The sequence below is a fragment of the Macaca fascicularis genome, chromosome 2 (assembly GCF_037993035.2).
Source record: "Macaca fascicularis isolate 582-1 chromosome 2, T2T-MFA8v1.1".
NCBI classification, from domain to species: Eukaryota; Metazoa; Chordata; class Mammalia; order Primates; family Cercopithecidae; genus Macaca; species Macaca fascicularis.
In genome coordinates, this window is record NC_088376.1 from 85019675 (window position 1) to 85045910 (window position 26236).

General features: G+C 36.0%; 1 protein-coding gene across 26 annotated transcripts in view; it reads left to right on the top strand.

The window, feature by feature from the left end:
* Nucleotides 1–26236, top strand: part of NLGN1 (neuroligin 1) — a 916720-nt gene that overhangs the window by 34636 nt on the left and 855848 nt on the right. For 7 of the 26 annotated variants that reach the window (XM_045385080.3, XM_074031418.1, XM_015445534.4 and 4 more), the window contains exon 2: nt 2370–2438. The exons of the other annotated variants lie outside the window; for them this stretch is intronic. The gene's annotated coding sequence lies outside the window, so the exon portion shown is untranslated. The remainder of the gene's footprint in view (nt 1–2369; nt 2439–26236) is intronic. 26 annotated transcript variants of the gene reach the window in all.

Here is a 26236-nt window from a genome sequence, read left to right on the forward strand (position 1 = left end):
TTAATAAACATTTTCATCTAGTCTTTGGCTTGTCTTCTCATTCTCTTAGTAGTGTCTTTTGCATATTTTTTTATTGTAGTCAAGTACAGCTTATCAATTATTTCTTTTGTGGATTGTGTCTTTGGAGTGGTGTATAAAAGTTAATGCCAAACCCAAAGTCCTCTAGACTTATTTCCTATGTTATCTTTTAGAAGTCTCATTTCCTTTTAGAGGACAGTGATATTTGAAGCCAATATTTGGGTGCTGGGTATCCTCATTACTATTTGGGAACCACTCCTCACAGGCTCTCTCAGTGGACAGAGTTGGGAAATATATATTTATCCAATTTATATCTCTTTATATTTCTATATCTTTCTATTAAAAATAATGAGTTCACACTACTACCTAAAATTCTAATCAAATACCACATAATTATTTGGGTTTTCTCCCTTTTCATATTTGCAACATTTTTATGTTAATGAGAAACACGGCTTTTATTATTCTTAAGATATTTACCTATTTGACCAATTGCCCTGTATTGAACCAGTCTCCCATTGCTGCCACTGTGCCTTCCTCTGACAGACATCCTCCTCACCCCACCTGGGCTCTGATGCTCCTTATTGGGCTGCCCTCCTGCAGGAACGCCCTCATCCTGTTTGGGATTGAGCAGTCTATGTCTGAACTTGCCTCTGTTTGGATGACTCCTCATTCTGCGAATCCCCAAGCTCCCCACAGTGTTCCCTCCCTGTCTGAAACCTCTCCTCACCATGCTCAGGCTCTGATCCCTTTCTCTGGGCCATCTTGGATGCAAGCCCTCCCCCATTAAGATGCCTACTTTCCTCTGTCTTACCCAGTTAGTTTAGTTTAATAATGTTCAGTAAGGAAAAAGAAGGAAAAGAGAAGAGGGCCTGATCTTTCATGTCCCTCAGTAAAATTTACAGTTTCATTGTTAGCTTTCTTAGATTTCTAGCTATTTTATATTTTTGCTTGTATGGTGCATATTTATTTTCTTTTTTTTCTATTTTCTCCCTTTATTGCTGGTACATAGATAAGTTTTTATTTGTACTTTGAGTGTTTAATTTATAACCAACCAATTTCTTGATCATTTTGCTCCCTCCTTATATGTATTTAATCGAGCTCTTCCTAAAACATCAGTTGTTCTATCACTTTATGCATAATGGAAGTTTTCTTGATCTGATACTTCTTTGTAGTTGAGAAGCTCCTGGCTTAGGTTATATAATTTATGGGAAACAAGTTGCTTAAATAAAAATGTCCTTAAAAATTCATTAATTAGTATTAAGATTTCTGATTTACTACATAAAATGCTGAAATATAGAATAGTGAGGCCCTTTTAAAAGTATTTAAGAATCAGCCAAAATATTGCTTGCTTTTTAAGCTTAGATTCTTTTCTTCTAGACTGTGGAAGTAGAAAATACACGATTATTCAGAATTCTAGAATCGACTTTAATCCAAAATCCTTAACTAGAAAGTGGGGGTCAGGAGGGGTGGGGAATTAGAAATTTAAAGCTATGTGTTATAGTTTATATTAGATAATTTTTAGACATATTCAAATTACTCAAACTATTTTCTCTTTAACTTTCCTTTTTTTCATAAAATCTTTAAGAGTATCAAACAGTATAGCAAAGTAGATTCTAATGTTCATATTCTTATTCCTAATATAATACATGAGTTCTTTGTAGTAGTGGTTTTCAAATGTTAACATGCATATGAATTACCTGGTAATGGGGGCTAGGAAATTGCATTTTTATCAAACACTGCAGGTGATTACAATTCATGGGCCTCACTTAAGAAACACTGATTTAGAGTGAAACAATATTTGAATAAATGCTTCAAGTGGTATACTTTTGTTTAAAGTGCAGACAAAGAGTAAACACACCTTTTTCTAGTGATTATATCATTATTCAGGGAATACAGGGCACCATGTCGCTGGAGTCAATTGCACTCTCTACAATCTACTATCAGAATAAGCTGTTGATGTTCACCAGCTCTCTAGGATCAAGAGCTAAGTTCCTTAAAAGTTCCTATCCTTTCTGAGGTTTTTAGTAAAATGACACCCTACAAAATAGTCTAAAAGGAGTTGTAAATTCACTCTATATTGTAGTTATTTATCCAATTTTCAGTGTTTAAGAAGCTTTCTATTAGGCAAGAGTAGGTTCAGAATTATCTGTGAATAGCTACAAAATAATGGTTGTTGTTGGAAACTCCTAAGAATAGCACATGCTTTAGAGGAAATTTTTTGGTCATTTGGTCTAATGTAAAACTTAAAAGGTGGCCTGAAGTTCACCCACCATTTGAAAATATGTAGGTGCTCAGTTCCATGTAACTAATGCTCTGCTTTCTCTTTGCTTTCTGTCACTTCTGAGGAGCAGACCTGTGAAGCTTGAGGCCACTCAAGTTCCAAATTTGTGACAAATCCCCCAGGGCTCACTGGAGTGGCAGTAAGTTCTCGCAGTTTGATTTCTTTTCAATCATTGAAGTGTTAGAAAAGTAGCAACAAAAGCTCCGATGGAAAAACAGCAGTTGTGTTTCCTGACCATCCATCATAGTCATGACTTACCTCTTTTGTTCCGATGATTTTTCTGTTGAACAATTTTAATACTTTTATCCATACAATATGCAGTATAATTTTGACAGGCTGGTATAATCCTTTAACCATGCTTTGAGTGTGGCTACTGTTTCTCACACTTTTTCTCCTTCTACGCCCATAACCTGCCATAGAAAAATTGGTTTTATTTTTGAAAATTTCTTTACCCTTTTCAGCTATTATTTCCACTTTAAATATATAATGTTTTTATGTTATAAAGTTTGATTCTTTGATGGTATATACATACACACACATATGAAAATCTTACATTCATGGAAGCATTATTTTGTGATATTTATAATCAGTTCAATAAAGTCATTTTTAGAAAAAAACATGTAGTAGGTTGGGTGCGGTGGCACACGCCTGTAATCCCAGCACTTTGGAAAGCTGAGGTGGGGGCATATCACAAGGTTGGGAGATCAAGACCATCCTAGCCAACATAGTGAAACCTTATCTTTACTAAAAATACAAAATTAGCCAAGTGTGGCAGTGTACGCCTGTAGTTGCAGCTACTCAGGGGGCTGAGGCAGGAGAATTGCTTGAACCTAGGAGGCAGAGGCTGCAGTGAGCTGAGATTGTGCCACTGCACTCCAGCCTGGGTGACAGAGCAAGACTCCATCTCAAAAAAAAGCAAGCAAGAAAGAAAAAAATGTAGTAAAAGTCCGTACCATGCGTTTAGTCAACAAGGAAGGCTGACATCAGTTTTAATGAGAGAATATTATAAAGAAGAAATAATGACTTTTGGGTCAGAAAGAACCACTGATACCAAACTGAGGCTCTGTTCTTTGTAACTAAATCCCAAACCAAACTGATTAACCGACAACCGCAAGAACAGAATCAAACAACACATGATGCATGTTATTAGAGCGTGTCTATAACTCCATTTTTAAATGAACTTATCAAACACCGAGTGAACTCAGCACTTGTTGAAGAAGAGACAGAAATGATTATTTAACCTTTGCTAAGAAATTAAGAAATCAGTTTTAAATGACCAGCGTTAAAAGCAAAACAATGTTTCATTGTCACCATCCAAATATACTAAGAAGGAAACATCTAGAATATATTTCCCAATATTAAAATTATTTCAGAAGACTGCTGTACCTCACACAATTTTGTTTATTCTGGTTAGTGACTTCCATTCTTTGGCAAATAATACATGGCACACACATGAGTTCTGGAACATGTTTTAGTAACTCTGAATTTCCTACCACTCATGACCCATCTCTTATGATTTGAGGACATTACATTAGGGAAGTCAAACAGGGAAGACTCTATATTTGTGACCAAGAGCATTAATTTTAGGCATGGTTTAACTATGTATCCCATTATTCCATAACATATCTACAGGTTATTATCTGTAACTCAACCCACCCAGATCCATGTTCTGCTCTTCTCTGTCTTGTTCTATGCCTTGAGAAGCTAACCTTGACTTCTATAAGCTACATCCACCCAGGCCCCCTTGATAGTTGGCTTCTTTTAAAAATCCAACAAATGCAAGACAATGGTAGGAGAACAGAGTGTAAGAGAGAAAGTTTGGGTTATACCCCCATCCCCGCCATTCTTTCCTGCTCTAAGCCATGATTTCTAGCAGTGACTACATCTTTTTATCACTGTGACCCTGGTTGGGTGGCTCTTTTCTATGTCTCTAGCTCTAATTGTACTCCAGTAACACTATTTTTCTCTTGTCCTTAGACCAGTCGTAACTTCTTTCTGTTGCCATTCCCTGGGTGCTGCAATGTTCCTTTTTATTTTTCTTCACGCTGTCCAGATCTAAAGTTATCCTTATTAAAACTTCTCGAAGTAGATTCTGATTCCTGCATGACTGACTCAGACATTAACAATAAGAAGCACTACATAAAATACTTGACTGTCAAGATTCCATTTTTGGATATAGAAATAAGATGAGAAACCTGAGGAAAATTCCCAAGTCATGATCTGTTTAGAAAGTACCTATACTTGGAATAATTTGACTATTGCTTCCTCCTGCTCTTTATCCCCTGGTTTCTTAATTATCACGGGTAGATTTTCAGCTGTTGGTATTATCCATCACCCCCAACACTACATGTGTCTATTGTGACCATAACTACTGCTTTCTGAGAGGACTCGGTCGTCTACTGTAAAGACCTAATTACGCACTGTGACCAGAAGCCCTTTAAGACTGAATGAAGAAAGATGAGGCTTTTTCAGCTACAATATTAAAAGACAGTTGCAGCTGCAATAAAACATGCATTGGAATTTATCCAGCACTCCTGTGTGCAGCCCCTTGCTCCTCCTGCTCTTGAACATTGATGGATATGACAGTGTGTCTAATCCCAGTTGTATTCTGTGGTACTTGTCTTGGAGCTGGTTGTCTGACTTGCCTCTTCATTCAGCTTAGTGGACTTGATTTCCTCTCATTTGGTACCAACTTTTGATTTTCTTTAAATCTTGCCTCCAGACTGCAAACATGCCAAGTATTGTGCATCGTGTGCTGTTTCTTTCATTGCTGTTCCTGCCACCATCACTCTTGGCTTTGCCTCTGCTGCTGCCATTACTTTCACCACCCCCATCCACAAACACACACATACACAAACACACACACTCGTGCATACACACACACACGTGCTGTGCTGTGTTACAGACAAAGGTCTGCTATCTTTGCCTTCCTGATCCTGCCTTCCCTGCTATCGGTCACCCTTTAACCACTGCCACCATCCCCTCTGCCATCAAACTAGCAATTTACTGGTCTGTTTCTTTCATTTCAGCCCTTAGACTGAGTTTTCAAGTATCCAAGTCCCCAAAGATTATACAATTTGTTATTTTGGATTTTTTTTTTAACATTGCAGATTTATTATCAAGGGAAGTTAGTCCTGGAGGATTCATTCATTTGGGGTTTATAGCAGATAGGCATGAATATATTTTTCTCTTAAGAAAATAGAAATAAGCCTTTGATGGTTTGGTTATTTTGAGATAAATTTCACTTTAATGGTGGTTTTTTTGTTTTGTTTTTTTTCCCTTTGGACTGTATTTCCAAATCAAAACCCTTTTCATTTTATGATGGAGAAAATCTTATATCCTAGATGCATAAATATTTTGTGTTATAAAGTTTCTATACCAGAAACCCAATTTCCTGGTTAAGATAGGAATAGAGTTTAAATAAGGTGAAAAAATGAGCCTTATGCATATTGTCTTTCCTATTAAGACTATATAAGGAAAAAAATGACAGAAATGAAGGAAATAACTAAGTTAAAAGACATGCCAACTTGATCCAGAATTTCTTCCCTGCATTCTGGGCTCACAGATTCAATATGCAGTCTTTTCTAAACAGTATGCAATGTAGTGCTCCTATTTTTCAAAATAATATGATTCTAATACTGATAACTTATAATTATGAATCACTGAGAAAAAAGTTTTATTTAATTTTTCACTTTTGTTTTCAAAGTTTAGAGCTGAAATTATTAAGAAAATACAGAAAAACTGTGGAAGATTTAGGGAGCACTAATAGTCACTCACATGTTTTAAAATGGGACTTCTAAAGAAAGATTAAAGGAATTAGAATTATTCAGTAGACAGAAAAGATAAAGATACAATTGCCTTCAGGGAGTTAATGGGTACTGGATGTTCCTTTTTTTTCCCCGGAATGTAAGAAGAGGGAACAGTGTTATCTGTTAGCAAGAAAAGTAAAAACGATAGTTACTGTGTGGACATTTTTAGGATTGTTTCTTCTGAAGTTCCTTAAAGATAGACTTATCTGGGAAATATTTCAGTATTTTCCAAATTCAATTCAGTGGAGACACAATTTATTAGAGATATTCACTTTCTAAGATTTCTTTGGTCAAAACAGCTTGACAAATGTCTCATATTAAATTCCTCTCTTGGATATTAGCAATCTGGATTAGCATATTTAAGAAAAATTTATGGAAAGAAAAGAGCTTGTTGGAGTCTATTTAATGCTTAGGCAACCAAGTTTATTTGCACAAGGGAAGAATTTTTTCCCCCATAGCACATACCACATTCTTTAGTTTTTCTCTTAACACCTGTTAAGAGACACTGGTTTAAAGCCTGGAGAATGATTTTCTAAACCTGTTGAGGCTCATTGTTGAGTTTTAGTATTATATTAACAAATGGTTATAAACTTGTGAAATTTAATCCAAGGGATGAATGGGAGCCAAATAAGAAATATGCAGGAAACTATATAGAGGAATTATTTTGAGGTTGAGTAAATACTTTATGCTTCTATTCCCATAAAATGTGTCCCAAGGTGTAGAACACAAGGAAAAATGTGCTCATCTCACATCTTTGAAAAAGTTGAAGTTTATTTCTTTTTGTTAAAAAGATTGCTTATTCACCTGCAAAAAAAAAAGGTACAGGAACACCTTGGATATATTGTAGGTTTTTTGTTCCACATCACTGAAATAAAGCAAATATTGCAGCAAAATGAGTCAGACAAATTTTTTGTTTCTCTGGTGCATATAAAAGTTATGTTTACACTATACTGTAGTCAATTAAGTATGCAATACCATTGGATCTAAAAAAAATACGTATCTGAATTTAAAAATACTTAAAGCTAAAATCCTAGTGGTTATTTGAGCCTTCAGTGAGTATTAATCTTTTTATTGCTGGAGGGTCTTGCCTTGATGTTTATGACTACTGATTGATCAGAATGGTGGTTGCTAAAAATTGGGGTGACTCTGGCAACTTTTTCAAATAAGGCAGCAATTAAGTTTGCTGCATCAGTTTATTCTTCCTTTTAGGAAAGATTTCTATGTGGCATGCAAGTTAGTTTGATAGGATTTTTCCCACAGGAGAATTTCTTTCAAAATTAGAATCAATTCTCTTAGTTGCTTTATCAAGTAAGTTTATGTGATGTACTAAATCCTTTGTTGTCATTTCAACAATGTAGATTTTATGTCTTTGACATCCATAAGAAGCAACTCCTCATCCATTCAAGTTTGTTCATGACATTGCAGCAATTCAGTCATATCTTTAGGCTCTATTTTTAATTCTAGTGTTTTTGCTTTTTTTTTGTTTTGTTTTTTAACCAAATCTGCAGTTACTTCCTCCACTGAGGACTTAAACCACTCAAAGTCATCCATGAGGGTTGGAATTAACTTATTTTTGCTAATGTTGATATTTTGATCTCCTCTCATGAATCACAAATGTTCTCAGTGGCACCTAGGATGGTAAATCCTTTTGAGAAGGTTTTCCATTTACTTTGCCCAGATCTATTAGATAAATCACTATCTATGGTAGCAGTAGCTTTACAGTGTATTTCTTAAATAATAAGACTTGAAAGTTGAAATTCCCTCTTGATCTATGGGCTACAGAATGAATGTTGTGTGAGCAGGCATGAAAACAACATTAATTTTGTACATCTACGTTAGAGCTCTTGAGTGACTGGGTGCATTTTCAATGAGCAGTAATATTTTGAAAGGATAGGTCTGAACTGTAGGCTTAAAATATTCAGTAATCCATGCTATAAACAGAAGTGCTGTCATCTAGGCTTTATTATTCTATTTATAGTTCACAGGCAGAGTAGATTTAGCATAATTCATAAGGATCTTAGGACTTTCACAATGATAAATGACCACTGGTTTCAGCATAAAGTCTCTAGTTGCATTAGCCCTTAACAAAAGAGCAGTCTTTCTTTTGAAGCCTGCAAGCCAGGCATTGACTTCTCTCTAGCTCTGAAAGTCTTAGATGATATCTTCTTCTAATAGAAGGCTGTTTCACCAGCATTGAAAATCTATTGCTTTCTGTAGCCACCTCCTCAATGATCTTCTGGATAAATTGGTGCAGCTTCTACACCAACCAGCACTTTCTGTTTCACCTTGCACTTTTACGTATGGAGATGTCTTCTTTCCTTCAACCTCATGAACCAATCTCTGCTGGCTTCCAACTTTCCTTGTGTAGTCTCATAACCTCTCTAAGCCTTCACAGAATTGAAGAGAGTTAGGGCCTTGCTCTGGGTTATGCTTTAGCTTAATGGAATGTTGTAAGTGGTTTGATCTTTTATCCAGACTACTAAAACTTTCTCCATATCAGCGATAATGCATTGTTTTGCTTTCCTATCATTTTTGTGTTCAATGGAGTCACACTTTTAATTTTCTTCAAGATCTTTTCCTTTGCATTCACAACTTAGCTAACCATTTGAAACAAGAGCCTTAGCTTTTGGCCTATTTTGGCTTTAGGCGTCCCTTCCTCACGAAACTTAAGTATTTCTATTTTTGATCAAAGGTGAGAGATATGTGACTCTTCTTTCGCTTGAACAGTAAAAGGCCATTGTAGGGTTATTAATTGGCCTAGTTTCAGTATTGTTATGTCTCTGATAATAGGGAGGCAGGAGGAGAGACAGAGAGATGGGGAAATGGATGGTTAGTGGAGCAGTCAGAACACACATATTTGTTGGTTAAGTTTGCCATCTTTGTGGATGGGGTTTCCAACACCCGGGCACAATCACAATGGAAACATCAAAGATCACTGATCACAGATCAACGTAATAGATGTAGTAATAATGAAAAAGTTGAAATACATGAGAAGTGCCACACAAAACGAGCACATGCTGTTGGGAAAATGACACCAATAGATTTGGCGAATGCAGAGTTGCCACAAACTTCCAATGTGTGAAAAATACATTCTCTGCAAAGCCCAATAAAGAGAAGTGTGATAAAACAAGGTATGCCTGTTTTTGAAGTATATATTAAATCTGTTAAACCACCAGGTCATGATGTAAATTCCTGGTTGCCTTCTGTATTAATCTAATTTTAGTATTTTGAAATGAACCTGAAAAATTTGTATTGTAGGTGCATATTAGCCCTTTTAACTTCAAAACCATGACATTTGCACTCAAATTATGTAAAAATATGTATAAACAGCAATTAACTTAAATTTGGAGTAATGAATGTGTCTTTGCAATTTGGAAAAATGCCAATAACATTTGGGGTCTTAAATCTGTTACCCGGTTTTTAATGTGCAATGATTTGTATTGAGTGCATTACCTGTTTATTTTTTATTTTAAAATCATTAAATATGAAAATCTTTTTTCTTTTTCTTTTTTTTTTTGAGACGGAGTCTCGCTGTCTCCCAGGCTGGAGTACGGTGGTGCGATCTCAGCTCACTGCAAGCTCCACCTCCGGGGTTCACACCATTCTCCTGCCTCAGCCTCCCAAGTAGCTGGGACTACAGGCACCTGCCACCACGCCTGGCTAATTTTTTGTATTTTTAGTAGAGACGGGGTTTCACCGTGTTAGCTAGGATGGTCTCGATCTCCTGACCTCGTGATTCGCCCACCTCGGCCTCCTCAACTGCTAAGATTACAGGTGTGAGCCACCGCGCCCAGCCTAAATATGAAAATCTTAATGCTATAAAAAAGTAAGTGGGATTTTTTTGGGTATAAAGAGTATTGAGTTATTTCCATTGTATTTAAAATGTATCAAATGTTGTTTTTTCATGTAAAATTACTAATCATATTTTCTATCAAACAAGTTTTTCATTATACAGTTAAATTGGTTTCATCTCTCCTTTTAATAAAGCAGATCACTTTGTTCCTGAATCCAGCCAAAAATAAGGTGTAACATTCAATGTGTGTAATATTCTCCAAGGAAAAAGAGATTCCTACAGGCTAATTTTTGTAACTTCACTTTTTAGCATTTAAATGACTGGATGGGGGTGTTTGTATTGAAAGGTTTAAATTTTACACTAGTTTTCTTGTATACTTTCAGTAATTATTGAGTCTTAATATTAGACTAGAAACAACTATAAAATTATTTTCAAGATTATATTAAAATATTAAAAAACTAACTTTTGAAAGGTGTTTGATTAATTCTATTAATCAGAGGTTTGCAGGATTTGATAATAAACACCATGGCAAACAATATAGCCTAGAGTTTCTGAATTTAAGGATGTTAATAACTTGCCTGCTGTTAGTTGTAGTAATAAATCTTTCAAAATTTATACTTTTGCCTGATTAATTATAGTATGACTTGGTCTAACAAGTAAGATACACACATACACATATTACGTGTATCTTTTAAGTAAGCCAGCAACCTATAGTGCTAACTAAATATAATATGATGCTAAACAACCAGTTTAGAGGAAATGACAGAGTGGTTTGAAGCCAGTTGGGGTCTATAATAGAACACTTATGGCACCAATCTTTCCAGGGGAGGCAAATGGCTGTATATTTTAAAGTGGAAACACAAGATTTAAAATTAAATGCCAGTCAGGTATTGTGCCTAGTGGCTATAATCGCATCTACTAGGAAGACTGAGGTGGGAGGATCACTTGAACCCAGGAATTGGAGGCTGCAGTGAGCTATGATCATGTCACTGCACTCTAGCCTGGGTGATGGAACAAGACCCTGTCTCTAAAAAAATAGAAGTTTTTAAACAAAATTGAATGCCCAATTTTTATATTTTTACTTTTATATATATATGTGTGTGTGTGTGTGTGTGTATATATACTATGACTATATATATAGTCACAAAAGGATAAATTGAAGCTCTTTGTGATTAAATTATTAATTTTTGAAACTGTACTCCCAATGCCATTTTATATAACTTTATCGATTATGATTTCTGTTGCTTTGAGATTTTACTGAAAATTATTTTCTATTTTTGAAAGCATTTAATGAGAATGGAAAAAGAAGTAAATAAACATATATATTGTATGTGCAGTATCAATAAGGATGCACATAGCACATTTTAAAACTTTACTTTCAGACTTTTCATATTTAATTTTCAATTTTCAACAATGTTTACTTTTTCTGGCAATTTATGAATTTTTGTTGCTTTAGTAAGAAAAACGTGTAAACATTACTCTTAAGCTGGAATTATTTTCTAGAGAACAATTTCATTGTATTTTCTTAGTAGAAAGACTATAGTGCTAGTTAAACCCATAACCATTAATATTGAAAATTGTAATGCTGTAAAGAACTTGAAGGGATCATATTTTTCAGGGTAATACACTTTTGAAATAGATAATTTACACCCACTCATGCTTATTCATTGACAGCATATCATTGTAGAAATGGCTCACTTAACTGATCAGTGAACATACATTCTTGGATAATAAGCAACATAAGATTGTATCAATACTTCGGTATTAATTTGCTCATAATTTTTGCTCCACTCTATTTTTTTGTGATATTTGTATATAATTTTAACTTGAAAAGATCTCTAAAAAATATAGTTTGAAAAATATCACATATACTGGGCATCTTTCTAAAAAGGCAGTATCACTGGAATACAATACTAAGATTATAGGAATTTAGACTTATAGTCTTGTTTATAAAATCCTGACTTAAACATCTTTTTAAAAAGTGTAATGGCTGCTCTTCTAAGGTTGTTATAAAATCAATTTCATATTTGATATTATGTTGTATGCCTAGATAAAACGAGAGATGTCTGTGGCTCCATATCTGTGTAACAGAAGGAGAGCAGGTAATGCTGCTCATCAAAATGAATAGGCTCTAATATCTATAAAATGGAAGATAAAATTTAGACTTCTGCTTGAATGAAATGAGCACGGGTGTGATTTCAGGCAGGTCTGGTATACATTTATTCCACCTTCTACCATCTTTTCTCCCAGTCTCGATAAGGCAACTTCTGCATAGCTGATTTATAAGCTAAAAATTACAACTATTAATTTAAACACAAATGTGTGGATTTTAGTCTTTCAAATATATATATATATTCTTTTTTTTTTTTTTTTTTTTTTTTTTTTTTGAGGTGGAGTCTCGCTCTGTCGCCCAGGCTGGAGTGCAGTGGCGCGATCTCGGCTCACTGCAAGCTCCGCCTCCCGGGTTCCCGCCATTCTCCTGCCTCAGCCTCCCGAGTAGCTGGGACTACAGGCGCCGCCACCACGCCCGGCTAATTTTTTTGTATTTTTAGTGGAGACGGGGTTTCATTGTGTTAGCCAGGATGGTCTCGATCTCCTGACCTCGTGATCCGCCCGTCTCGGCCTCCCAAAGTGCTGGGATTACAGGCTTGAGCCACCGCGCCCGGCCTATATATATATTCTTTATTTTACTTTATTTAATTTGGTTCCTTGAGGAAAATGGAACATTTCTCAAAAAAGTTAAAACTTGAAAATGCCCTTACTATGTTAGTTTATTTTTTATATTTCCTGGCCTCAATGGCTGGATGTTTGCAACTATATACTGCAGTGTCTATCTGTCTATCTACCTATTTATCTATCTGTCTATCTACATATATACATGTGTATATATGTGTGTATATATAAATATACACGTGATAGATAGACACTGCAGTATATAGTTGTGTATGTATGTATATACATACACACAAACTCACACACATATATTACATTTTGTAGCCCTTTAACATTACAGAAAATATTTTCTTTGGTGTTTTTTTCTGCTGCTTCAAGAATGCAATTTGCAAGGACATATATTAAAAAAAAAAAAAAGACAAGTACTTGTGTGAAGATCTATTATGGTTTCCTGTCGATTGGTGTCTTTTGTTTTATTTTGTATTATAGTAAAATGACCTGTTCCATAGTTATGGTTAATTAAAGCTTAAGTTCATTAAAGATTAGTATCCAGGCTCAAAACTCTTTATACCTGTTTCAATTTATAGAAGCAAAACCTGAGACTTGGAGAGGTTAGATAATTTGCCAATGATCTCATAGCTAGTGCGTGGCTGAACTGACTGCAATTCCTGAACATTTTGCTCTTCCCATACAGTAAGCTCAACTGGTACCGCCTGCACTAATAGAGTAATGCTTTTAGAGCCCACTGAGATATGTTGGAGTTTTCTTCCACATTAAATGGCTTCAGATTGCTAAAACTTTGGAGTCATTGTGTTTTCCACATATCAGCAGCCTTATTCTGCATTCTTGTTGACCCTCATAGGGTTTTCTCTGTGCTTGCATCAGGGAAGCCAAGCATTATTTTAGAACCTCAGAGAACAGGGAAGTTTGGGAACACTTTCAGTTCACACTGACCAGCCTTAGAATCTGGCAGTTCGATTCCTCTTCTTTAGTTTCCCGATTTGTGCAATGAGGATTTCAAAACTTCTCCACCTCTAACAGACATTTGATCTATCCACCCGCGCCTTTACTGTGAGCAGATTACCCGGTTTTGCTTTACAGAGAAAATGAAAGCTATCACATGCAAATTCCATTAATTTTCTTTCTTTCTTTCTTTTTTCTTCTCTTTTCTTTTTTTTTTTTTTTTTTTGAGCCAGAGTCTCGCTCTGTCGCCCAGGCTGGAGTACGGTGGTGCGATCTCGGCTCCCCGCAAGCTCCACCTCCCGGGTTCACGCCATTCTCCTGCCTCAGCCTGCCGAGTAGCTGGGACTACAGGCGCCCACCACCACGCCTGGCTAATTTTTTGTATTGTTTTGGTAGAGACGGGGTTTCATAGTGTGGGCTAGGATGGTCTCAATCTCCTGACCTCGTGATCCAGGCACCTCGGCCTCCCAAAGTGCTGGGATTACAGGCGTGAACCACGGTGCGTGGCCTAATTTTCTTGCCGGCTTTAACATTCAAATTTTCTTATTGCTATGTTGACATGTAAGTCATGTTTTGTTGAATACTTACAGTATGTATCGTTTGTACACGGTGGATACTGATATGAACAGGTCTGTTTTCCTGGCCTCTAGTACCTATCATTCCACGGTAGAGACAGAACATAAACTCATGTTTAAATGCATTAGTCAATGTTATCCAGAGAAACAGAGTCCATAAGAGAGAGAGAGATTACTTGATAGATAGATGATTAATAGTACAATAGGAGATTCAGGGATACCTCAGAAATACTGTATATTCAGTTCCAGACCATCACAATAAACTAAATAACACACTAAAGTGAGTAATAGACATTTTTTGGTTTCCCAATGCATATATAAATTGTGTTTACATGACACTGTATATTAATAAGTGTATAACATTTTGTCTAAAAATGTACATACCTTAATTAAAAATATTTTGTTGCTAAACAGTACTAATGATCATTGGAGACTTCAGTGAGTCTTAATCTTTTTGCTGGTGGAAGGTCTTGTCTTAATGGTGATGGCTGCTGACTGATCAGGGTGGTAGTTGCTGAAGATTAGGGTGGCTATGGTAATTTTTATTTTATTTTATTTTATGAGAAAAGGTCTCATATTTTCTTTTTGCATGGGCTGGGGTGCACTGGTGCAGTCATGGCTCATTGCAGCCTCCACCTGCCAGGCTGTAGCAGTTCTTGCTAAGTAACTGGGACAACAGGTGTATGCCAACACACCTGGCTACTGTTGTGTGTGTGTGTGTGTGTGTGTGTATGTGTGTGTGTTTTGTAGAGATGGGATCTTGCTATGCTGCCTAACTGGTCTTGAACTGCTAGGCTCAAGTGATCTTCCTGCGTTGGCCTCCCAAAGTGCTGGGATTGGGATTGGTAGTTTTTTTTTTTTTTAGTAAAACAACAATGAAGTTAGTCACATTGATTGATCCTTCCTTTCAAGAAAGATTTCTTTATAGTGTGCAAGTCAGTTTGATTGGATTTTACCCACAGTAGAACTTTCAAAATTGGAATCAATCCTCTTAAACTATGCTGCTGCTTTATCACCTACATTTATGTATATTCTATATCATTTGTTGTCATTTGAACAATGTTCATAGCATCTTCTCTGGGAGATTCCATTTCCAAAAACCACTTTCTTTGCTTCTCCATAAGAAGGAACTCCTCATTCATTCAAGTTGGTTCACGAGATTGCAGCAATTCATTTATATCTTTAGGCTCTACTTTTAATTCTAGTTCTCTTGCTGTTTTTACCAGATCTGCAGTTACTTCCTCCACTAAAGACTTGACCTCTCAAAGTCATCCATGAGGGTTAGAATTGACTTTTTTCTGCTAATGTTTATATTTTGATCTCCTCTCATGAATACTCTTATTGGAATTTATAATGCTGAGTCCTTTCCAGGAGGTTTTCAATTTACTCTGCCCAGATCCATCAGAGTAATCATTATCAATCTGTCTATAGCCTTATGAAATGTATTTCTTAAATAACAAGACTTGAAAGTTGAAATTGCCTCTTGATTCATTGACTGTAGAATGAATGTTGTGTAAGCAGGCATGAAAACATTAATCTCTTGCATATCTCCATCAGAGCTCTTGAGTAACTAGGTGTATTGTCAATAAGCAGTAATATTCTGAAAGACATTTTATTCCAGAACAGTAAGTCTTAACAGTGGGCTTAAAATATTCAGTAATCCCTGCTGTGAACAGGTGTTCTGTCCTCCATGCTTTGATATTCTATTTATAGAGCATGGGCAGAGTAGATTTAGCATAATTCTTAAGGGTCCTAGGATTTCCACAAGGATAAATGATCATTGGTTTCAACTTAATTCTCTAGTTGCATTAGCCCTTAACGAGAGAGTCAGTCTTTCTTTTGAAGCCTGCAAGCCAGACATTGACTTGTTCTTTCTAGCTATGAAATTCCTAGATGGTATCATCTTCTGGTATCATGTTTCTTTAGAAGAAAGCCTACAAGCCAGGCTTACTGTAGCCACCTTCATCAGTGATCTTAGCTGGATCTTTCGGATAAGTTGGTGGCAGCTTCTACGTCAGCACTTTCTACATGCACTTTTATGTTATGGAGATATCTTCTTTCCTTCAACTGATGAACCAATTTCCTTGGACTGATGAATCAACCTTGCTTCCAACTTCTTTTCTGTAGCTTCCTCACCTCTAACAGCCTTCATAGAATTGAAGAGAGTTAGGGTCTTGCTCTGGATTAGGCTTAGCTTGAGAGAATGTTGTAGCTGTTTTGTTCTTTTATCCAGACTACTAAAATTTTCTCTGTATCAACAATAACACATTATTTTGCTTTTTTATCATTTGTGTGTTCAGTAGGTAACACTTTTAGGCTTATTTCCAACTTTTGATTGAAAATGAGAGATGTGTGACTATTCTTTCACTTGAACAGTCAGAGGGCATTGTAGGGTTATTAACTGGCCTAACTTTAATACTGTTATGTCTCAGGGACTAGGGAGGCAGGAGCAGAAGGAGAGAGACTTGAGAATGGCCAGTTGATGGAGCAATCAGAACATACACAACATTTTTGAATTAAGTTTGCCATCTTAGATGGCTGCAGTTCACAGCACTCCAAAACAATTACAAAAGTAACATCAAAGATCACAGTGTTGGCCCATTCACATTGTGATTAATAAATACCTGAGGCTGGATAATTTATAAAGAAGGGAGCTTTATTTTGGCCTGTGAACCTCAGGAATCTCACAAACATGGCAGAGGGTGAAGGGAGAGCCAGGGCTTAACATGGTGAGAGCTGGAGCAAGGGGAGTAGACGCCACATTCTTTTAAACCATGAAATCTCATGTGAAAGAGCAAGAACTGGGCCGGGCGCAGTGGCTCAAGCCTGTAATCCCAGCACTTTGGGAGGCCGAGATGGGCGGATCACGAGGTCAGGAGATCGAGACCATCCTGGCTAAAATGGTGAAACTCCGTCTCTACTAAAAAATATAAAAAACTAGCCGGGCGAGGTGGTGGGCGCCTGTAGTCCCAGCTACTCGGGTGGCTGAGGCAGGAGAATGGCATAAACCCGGGAGGCGGAGCTTGCAGTGAGCTGAACTCCAGCCTGGGCGACAGAGCGAGACTCCGTCTCAAAAAAAAAAAAAAAAAAAAAAAAAAGAGCAAGAACTGACTCATCTGACTCATTGTCATGAGGAGACACCAATACATTCGTGAGGGATCCACTCCCATGACCCAAACACCTCCTAATAGGCCTACCTCCAACATTTGAGGTTACATTTCAATGTGCGATTCAGTGGGGACAAAATATCCAAACCATATCAATCACTGATCACCCTAGCAGACACAATAGTAATCAAAACATTTTAAATATTTTGAGAATTACCAAAATGTGGCACAGAGACAGGAAGTGAGCAGATGCTGTTGGAAAAATGGTGCTGATAGACTTGGTTGATACGTGGTTGCCACAAACTTTCAATTTATAAAAAATGCACTATGTGGAAAGTATAATAAAGGAAACCACAATAAAACAAGGTTAGCCTGCGTGTATATATGGGTGTGTATGTGTGTGTGTGTGTGTGTATATATATTATATATGTTTATAAAGATTTATTTTATGTTATTGGCTTACACTGTTATGGAGGCTGAGAAGTTCTACAATCTGTCGTCTATAAGCGGGAGACCCAGAAAAGCCAGTGTAGTTTGAAGGCCTGAGAACTGCAGAGATAATGGTATAGATTCCAGTACAGGTGGGAGGGCAGAAAGAATGATGGCCTAGCTCATACTATCAGGCAGAAAGCAAATTCAACATTCCTCCACCTTTTTGTGCTATTTAGGCCCATAAGTGATTGGATGGTATACAACCATCTGCTTTACTGGGGAGGGCCATCTGCTTTATTAAGACATCAATTCAAATGCTAATCTCTTCTAGAAACACCCTCACAGATACACCCAGCGATAATGTTTAACCAGATATTTGGGCACACTTGCCCCAGTGATGGTGACATATATAATTTATCATCATCATAAATAAATATAAATGATATTTTTAAAACTGATAAGCTCTAAGAAGAGAGTAAAGAGGTGACATGAAGCAGTGACAAGACAGGAGGTGAGGATGTGGAGAAGGCAGCATGAACTAGAGTGGCAAGGAATGATACCTCTTGGAAGCAATATAGCATGTTGAGAACATGGACTGAGGTTCAGATTCTACCACTTATTGCCTGAGTAACGTCAGGCAAGTTACTTAGACTCTCTGTTTCTTAGTTTTCTCATTTGTAAAATTGAAGCCCTGTCAGTATTTACATATTAGTGTCAATGTGATTTAAATATGTGCAATGTGTTTAGACTAGCACCTGGATTACAGGAAGCATTCAATAAATATAGCTATAGTATCTGTCAAAGACCAATTGGCTCATTCAAGAGTTCAAATGAAGAGAGTTTAATAAAGGGGCCATTTATAGATGTGTAGGATTAGCTAATGGAACCAGCAGTATGTGGAAAATCACCCAGGTAAAATAGTAACAGTAGAAAGCCAAGCCATTACTACCTGTAAGCCTGACGAGGCAAAAGGAAAGAATGAAAGTATTTACCAGAGCTTGGTGGGAGCAGTAGCTGTGTAAAATGATCACTGGTGTATTTTGGAGCTCAGCATATGATCTTCTTCCTTCAGTCTCCATAATCTTACCATAAAGGTGATTATTTTCTGTATGATTTAGCTGCTCTTGTATATGGATTCCCTGACAAGAGCTGTGGTGATAAAGAAGCTCATCCATGAAAGAAGAGTTGCTTGGCAGGGAAGAAACATGGGAGGTTGATACTGTAACCTATCTCTTCCCATTTTTTAATCTTCTAGCATTGCTTACTATCAGAACATCCAATCAGAATTCATAAGGGAATCTAGATGTGTTCATGAAGGATATCCTGAGGCACAGAGAAAGACACACAAGGGTTGTGAATGAGTTGAGGAGGACATTAGGCACTCAGCTTCATTATCATTATCATCATCATTATCATTATTATCATCATAATTTTCATCATTATTAAATGACATTTGTATTGAGAAGTCAGGCCATTCCAAAATTAGGGGGAATAGTACCAAGAACAGAGGACAGCAAGTTTCAACGCCCTGAATCAGGGTTGATACATGTGGTTGTGGAGATTTTGAACCACATAAGTGCAGGGAGTTATATACACAGAGGCTAGGTTCACAGAGCATAAAGACAAGTGTGACTTGAGTGAAACAAATATGGGAAACTGGGGGAGCGATGCAACTGTAATGTTAAACAAGTTCAGATCATTTAGATTTTTAGAGGTCATGCTAAAGAATTTGAGTTTTATTTTACATGTAATAGGAGGCCCTTTGAGGATTTTAAATAAGGAAGAGAGGTGATCTTATCTATATTTACAAAAGACAACTTTAGATGCTACCCGAAGGTTAAATTCTTATAGGCAAGCAAGAGCAGAAGAAACAGGAATGATCTCACAGTAGTCTTGCTGAGAGGTAATAGTGGCTTGACCTAAAGCTGAGATTCAGTATGTATGAAATAAAGCAATAAGGCTATCTTATGGGTTGAATATAAGAGGAGGTGGAGATGATGAAAAAGAAAAGAACTGAGGATAATTCCAGGTCTTTGGTTTAGGCAGCTAGGTGGACAAGATTGGCATTTATGCAAGAGTGAAATCCTGGAAGTAGAAGAAGCATGTATTTTGCATGCATGTGTGTGGTGTGTGTAATAGGAGTTAGGGAGATGGGTGATAAGTGATTGTTGCAGAACCAGGAGTTCTGAGATTTCAGGATTTGAAGAATCCAAATTGACATATTAAGGAGACAGTCCAGAGTACAGAGATGAATTAAGGCCTGAGATGTACATTTGAATGTCATTGTGATATTGATGGGATTTAGAACTATGGAAAGTAGAAGAGGAGTAAGGACTGAGGCCCCGGGTACACCTCAGTGTTGTGTTAGGAATTTCAGCAAAAGTAGAGAAAGCACTGGAGAGTGAGAAGAAACAGAGAGAGAGAGAGGAGGGAAATCACTAGTGTTTATGTCATGAGTGCAAAAAGAAGAAAATATTTTTTTCTTTTGCTCTGTTTTGTTTTGTTTCTACATGATCCTGAAGGCCGGACATCAGAATACAGTGTTTTTAGAAAGAGGGAGGGATCACTAGTGTCCTGTGGAGCAATATGGTGCTGGACATACCACCTTCTTTAATTCTCAGGTATCTCACCCTAAAGATGATCCTTCTCTTTTCTGTATCATTTATCTTCTCCTCTGTATTCGATCCTGCCAATAATTATTTAAATATGCTAAAATCTTTTCTCTCTTAAAAACCAAACCAAACCCAAACAAACAAAAAATCCCACAAACTCCTCCCCAAACTCCAGATCCAGCTACTTCTCCCATCGTCAATGGCTCCTTCTCATCCAAGAGCAGTCTAGCCTCTGTTTCCAGTTCCTCATTACCCACTTTCCAATCTACAAGTGAGTTGTGATTCTTTTGGTAACAAGTTACTGAACATCTAGATACAAGTGACTTAAAAAATGAGGATTTATTTTTCTATTGAGAAGGTTGCATGTGGGAAGTTTTAGGGTTGTTTAATTTAGCAATTCAGGGATGTTGGTGCTCTGTAATCCCCTTGGCTTTTTTCTTATGGTTGCAAGGCAGCTGCAGCATTTCTAAGTATTGTGTCTGCACTTAGGAGATGTTTATTTTTTACTATTTCACATTACATTAAGGAAGAAACACCCTTTGAGAAGACACTAGCAGACGCCACTAAGATTTCACTGGCTAATACATGTACCCATTCTCCAGTCGCAGAGAGTCTGAAAGAGCAAAGATCTAGCATCTTTAGCCTCAGTGGTGGGAGACACTCTGTTAACACAAGAAATAAGAAATAAGAGAGTATTTTATTTTTAATGCTCAGCTCATAGCCCATCTCTTCCTCTAGATTAAATTACATGATCTTAGAGCAGTAATTTGTTTTGTTGTTCATCATTTTCTTAATGCTCAGCCCATTGCTAAACTCAGTTAAAATATACTTATTTAATGAATGCACAAATAAATTTCAATGCTTTTTTTAAAAAAAATTAGCTACACCAACAATTCTCATTTCCTGTTTCCACTTTGTTAGGGATTAAACAAATCCCCAAGTTTTTCAGGTGCGTGTATGTGTGCATGCACATACACATGTGAATTTAATTGCAAATATGCTTGGAAACAATGATAGCTTTCTTTTAACTAATGCATAAACTCAGTGACATTTCTTTGGTTAATCAGAGGCTATACATGCTAATTTTCTAGTTCTTGAGTTTGTTATGGTAAGCAGAGATTGACAAATAGTTGGCTTCCAGGTCAATGAGATATTATTTCATTGTAGAAAACAAGATCATGAGAAACCATGGAAGTTTTTTCTGGGTTCACATTTTAAAATAATTTCTGAAATAATCTGAAGGAAATTAATGTCTAGTTAAACTTAAAGATGCAAAATAAAACTATTGCCGTCAATATATTTATAATTTTATGCTATAATGATAAGCCATGCACAGACTTATTTCAAGAGAGTCCTTATAATATGTTTAAGTAATAGGCAAGTCCTAAATAATTTGTAGTTAAGTACTATAATAGCATATTTTTGTGTATCAAATACATATTTTTAAAGAGGAAATTATAATTAGGAGCCTTATTTATAAAGCTGTTATCAGGGGTTGTTAGGAATTTTTGAGGTTTTATTTAAAACAAAAATATTATGAGAAGTAATTATTTTTATAGCATATATGAATGAAAATTGACAATACAGAATTATTTTTTGCTGTAGGATTCTTGGATACAATAGACAATAATTTTAAAAATCAATATTAATTAACATATTAATAACACATATTTGGAGAGCTACTAGTGTAGGCCTGGCACTGTGTTAATAAGAGTTAATTGAAAATTTCAGTTGTAATATGTATTTTTATAAATCATGTAGGAATTTTTATATGTGCTCTAATTACCCTTTGGCCTCATAATAGTGTGTTGTAGGTATTTATGAAATACTTATAAGATAGCTAGACCAATAAATAATATTAAATTAAAGGAGGCAACATGCTTCATAACTAATGCTACCCACATGACCCTCAGAAAATGGTAAGCCTTCAGGAAGCTTACAGCTTAGAAGATCAGACATATACAAAGTGATGAAGAGCTGGGACAGTAAGAAGAAACTGCTATTCTCTGTTCTTTCTTTGAAACTTGGCATCCCTTCTTCCCATAATAGTTCAACCAGCTAATATTGAACTATTAAAGTGTTGAATGTTATCACCCAAATACTATGACAGAGCTCAAGAACTGAAGGCATGGTTTTTGTTTGTGTTTTTGTTTTTATCATTTTTGGGAACATGTAGAAGTAGAAGTACCAGTCATTAGAAGCTGCAACTAATTGTTTGGATTCTTTGCAGTTATATTGTGGCCAAAAGTTAGATACAATCTATATTCCAGAATTTCTATTTTCTCGGCCCAGAAAGAAGTTGTGTCTACGAATGTTAAAGAAATTTTAATTTGTTTATAGTCCATTTTTTTGATGTCTACATGGAAATAAAAGAGAGGTTTTCCGGGATAAATCATGGGGTATAAGCATTAGATCCAGTGTCCCAACCTCAGTTGACTTTGATGTCTTCACAGTATGAAGAGCTGCCTAGGGAATGCTCTCTTGCCAGACCTAAAGCACAGTCTTTGACACTCAGCAATCTTGTGTGAGTGGGTCTGAGACTTAGGCTATTTCCATGATTACATCTGGATGGTATCTCATACAGGAATGAATCAGAGAGAAAGTAGTATGGAGAGACAGTAGTTTACTCTAGAAACTATTGAGCACCAGGGTGGTTTATTATAAGCAAGGCAGATATATCTTGTAGTCAAATCCAAACAATTAATACCTATATGAGCCTTGATGTAAGGAAATCAATCAAGGAGACTGAACTGTCTATGCATGGCTGAAATCCTTGATTCTGAATCAAAAGGGTGGTAAAGTACCAAATTCAGTTAGTGATTTTAGTGAGCACTAGGGGAATTTTATACTCTGGCCAAACATGTGTTTATCCAATCCTCTTGGGGAAAATGTAGGCTCCTGAGTATACTAATTCTCTCAGTCCCATTTGTGTGTTTTTTGTTTGTTTGTTTGTTTGTTTTGCCTCTTGCATTAATCATGAACTGTGCTAAATATTGCATGGACCACATCATTTAATTCTCAAATGGGGGAAAGATTCTATTATGACCATTTTATAGACTTGGATACTGAGGTCTAGAAAGACTAATAACTTACTTAACTTTACTCTATTTGAACATCATTGACCCTAGTGACCTCCATTCTGCATAATATGATATTGTACATGTAGTAGGCCTTCAACACATAATATGAGAAATAGAATAATAATAATTCTCAAGTCAACATCAATACCATTAACTTTCAACTTCATTTGACATTGTCCTATAAGTACGTGTGATTTAGTAAATAAATATTATTGAATCATGTCCTGGTTCCTCACAAAAGAAACTAGAAAGATTATCTCTTCATATGGCGTAACCTGAAAATATATTGTAACATTCTACAAAAAAAATCTCTCTTCTTCCCTGGTTTCTCCTTTTGCCTCCTCACCTAGTTTTTCAAATTTTACTTACCTGTATAGGTTAAATGTCTTACTACTTAGTAGCTGTGACAGTTTTCCTAGTGCCTCAATTCTTCACCTGTAAATTTCACATAAGAATAACATTTATTTCATGACATAGCTGTGAAAAAGAAATCAGATAAAGCATGTGAAGTTGTGCTTCTCAAACCATCTATGGTGAATGAACATTTTCTATAAGTTATTATCAATTGCAGATTGATAAAATATCAAAAATCAATTGTAAGATAAATAAAAAACAGAAACAAATTTTTATTATTAGGTTCAGCGCTGCTACTGTGTTGAATTCCTATAAAAGTCTTTCAAAGTTTGCTCAGATTTCTTTACTTATCTCATTGCAAACTGATAGCAAATAGTTTGCTCATTGGCAATAGTCCGTTGGCCCCATTTTGAGCACCACTGATGTAAAGCTCCTAAAAGAGTGCCCTTTACATATTATATGCTCAATAAATATTTGCAGTTTTATTGAAAATAAGCAAGGTACCAATGACACTGTTAGTTTTTTACCTTTCTTAACTTTTTAACTTTCTCCTCCAAATCACTCTGTCTTCACAAAATTTTCTTCGTTAGATTTTACTACTCCCTATCCTCCTCAATGCTTTTGTTCCTCTTGCTAATTTATTTTGAATGTCCCTTTAATTCCTGAACTTAAGGCTCTCCCTCTTTTTGCATGCATTTTCTTGAATTCTTCATTTCTTTAGAAAGTCACCTCCTCCCTGACTCTACCACCTTCTCCCCTGGATTTCTGTCTTACCGTAGCCAGTCTCCAATTCAGACAACTCTGCCTCCCAGGTGATTTTGACTTTCGGCCTTGTTACCTTGCTTTCATATCAGTTCAACAATCTTCTATTGCTCTCTCTACCATCATTTATTTCTGTTTCAACTTATTTTGCATGCAGTGGTTATTATGTACTATTTTGATAATGCCTTACATTTAAAATAATTGTCATTAATTTGTTTCCTTAAAAAAAATCTGTCAGGAATTGAGAACCTGATAGTACCAAACAAATTCAAGAAAAGGTGTTTTATATTCTGCTGAGACTTTATTTCAGCAGTAAGTCCTCTTTTTAGTTCTCTTCAAAATTCAGCCTGTCTTTTCTTAGCTTCCTTCACTCACTCACTTTTTAATTCCTCACATCTTTCTTGAGGATTGTTTGTAACTCTGGTCATGCTGAATTGCTTTATATAGGAGAGTCAGGATCTCCACCTTGTCCTAATCCCTCTGGGACACTTTATTTGCTCATTTAGCTCTGAGAAGAAATCATTTGTTCCCAGACTATGGGCTAGAGATCACTGGGGCATGCTAGTATGTATGCAAGTGATCTATAACTCTACAGGTACTCTCTCCCCAAACATCAGTGTTACTAACTCTTCTGAACAACTGAAACTATACTTTCCCTTAAAAGGATCATCTTGTTAAAAAACATGAGAACATTATTCATTGCAAACAAACTGAAAACAAATCAATACAAAATATACATCAAAGTGTGCTTATTCTTAATTGTATCCCTGTGTTTTCCCCACACTTGAAATTCCATCTCCAATTTCTTTTCACTTCTCTTCTGTAGAGATCTGTTGCTCCCGCTGACCTTGTGGTACATTCTATTCCACATTCCAACCTTAGCCACAAATGTTAGCACTGCCTAGAATGTTCTGTTGTCGTGTCTCTGCCAATTACCATTCATTTATTATTGCTGTTATTGTAATTATCATCATCATTGTCATTGCTGAATTGGCTCACTTCTTCCAAGAAGATGTCTTGGCTGACTTCTTAAGGCAAGCAGTTTTCAAAGTGTGATAAGAGGTTGCCTCGGGGTTCTTGGTACCCTTTCAACTACATATTTGTGTGTGGGCAGACTGTCTTCTAATACTTTAAGCAAAACACCGTATCACGACAGATTGAATGAAGAAGCAGATATGGCAATCCAGCTGTCTTATATTAATCCTAGCATTAAATACACTTGCAAAAGTGTAAAATGGCACAATTCCTCTCACTAAATGATTTTGTTTTTGAAAATATTGTTATTTTATATAAAATATATTTATATTAATATATAATGGGTTTATAGTTGTTGCTTAAAGATAACTTGATACATAATATACATTTTTCAAAATTTAAGCATATTATGGTAAATATCCATAGAGATATTCTAAATATTTAAAAAAAAACCTCTTTAGAATCCTCAAGTATTTCTAAAGTCTAAAGAAATAGAGAGACCAAAAAGTTTGAGAATTACTGCTTTAAGCATTAAGGTATAAACGGCATTTTGTTGTTATATATATCTGCTCATTCTCTTCAGCTTCATAAATAATAATAAATAGCATTTACTGAAAGTCTACTATGGAAAAGCATGATATGATATGTACACTATCTCTATCCACACAGTAAACCTGTAAGTTAACTTTCTTACTCTAATTTTATAGACGCAGAAACTGATGTTTAGGGAAATTAAGGAATCCCTCAAGTTTTCCCAGAAACTATGCTGGTGGAGTTAGGCTACTACTTAACTCCAAATCCC